Below are 1,326 nucleotides of genomic sequence, written 5' to 3'. Positions count from 1 at the left end.
AAGACCAACATCTTTGTATCGTTTTATCAGACACTTGGGTAATCATTGTTCTAAACACTGGGATGAAAGTGAAGCAGTGGTTAGACATTTTTTTCTGGACGCTTACATTGTATTTCTTAGTATGAAATTCCTGTGATCTGACACTGATTGGTAGATGACGTATGAAAAGAACAGAAACAAAAAAATCTCATGGAGTTCATGAGATTTTGACTCTACAGCATTAAGAGGGGTAAAAACGTTGAGAATGTCAGTTTAGGTTTTCCTCATCTACACACAATGAGTAGAAAATACTTCTATTTCCCGGTACAAATAGCCTGTCTCCAAAACTGGCTCTTTCCATTGTGACAAGTTGTTGTTTATAAAGAATAGGGCAAACTGATTATGTGTGGGAGTTCTTATACCCAACTTAATTTAATTAAGGATGTTGATCAGAATCAAATACACATGATGCTTCATGGTCTCCATGATATCCAGTGTCAACTTGCTTAAGATGGAAGCTTGTTTCCAAGAATCTTCTCCCCATGTGGTTCCAGGTTAGACTCTTCCAAAAGAAGAATTTTCATGAGGAAGTGAAGCAACAGCCATAATCTTGGGAAGGTCACTAGGTTAGATGTAGTGACAGACATTCCTAGAAGTGCTGGAAGGTTCCACGTTGTTCCATCTCCTGTGCTCCATATTTAATTCTTCTTCCTGACTTCTGGCCCATCACCAGTGCCCCACTATGGGGCCAGGAAAACAGCAGCTTCTCTGTCAGCTCCTTCTTGGTGATCTCGCTGGATGTGCTTGGCTTCTGACTAAATGCTGACTCCTCTGATTCCCCCACCCTCCTTTCAGGCCTTCACCTCCCCATCACCTCCTGCCATGGTGTAAGCTGTACTTCCTGTAACAGATCCCACAGTCCATAACTCATACTGGTTCTACCTTCCCACTGGCACCCTGACAGAAACGGTAAGAATTTAATTTGTAATAGCTTTATTGTTTAGACATTTAATACACACTCATAATTTTTTTTAATTGAGCAAAACAGAAAAGTACAAAGAAGAAAGTAAAGAAATCACCCCTAAATCCTACTTACTCAGTCTCACTTAACCAGAAATAGATGTAGTGTTAATTTTCCACAGATTTACCTTTGGGATTCAGAGCACACTAAAGCCATTCCCAGGAAGGAGTAGAAAACAGTTGTAATGGATCTGAGTAAATAATTAAATTTCATGCCACTGCCACCCTGGATTCTATTTGTGGATTGTTTTTTGGATTAAAAAATAGGTGTGCTTATTTCCCCTTCCACAAACCTGATTCATACGCATATAACGTTAACAGAAAAAT

This window comes from Rhinolophus sinicus, chromosome 16 (genome assembly GCF_057876585.1).
Source record: "Rhinolophus sinicus isolate RSI-liver-muscle chromosome 16, RSI-T2T, whole genome shotgun sequence".
In the NCBI taxonomy this organism is placed as follows: domain Eukaryota; kingdom Metazoa; phylum Chordata; class Mammalia; order Chiroptera; family Rhinolophidae; genus Rhinolophus; species Rhinolophus sinicus.
This window is presented reverse-complemented; position numbering follows the sequence as displayed.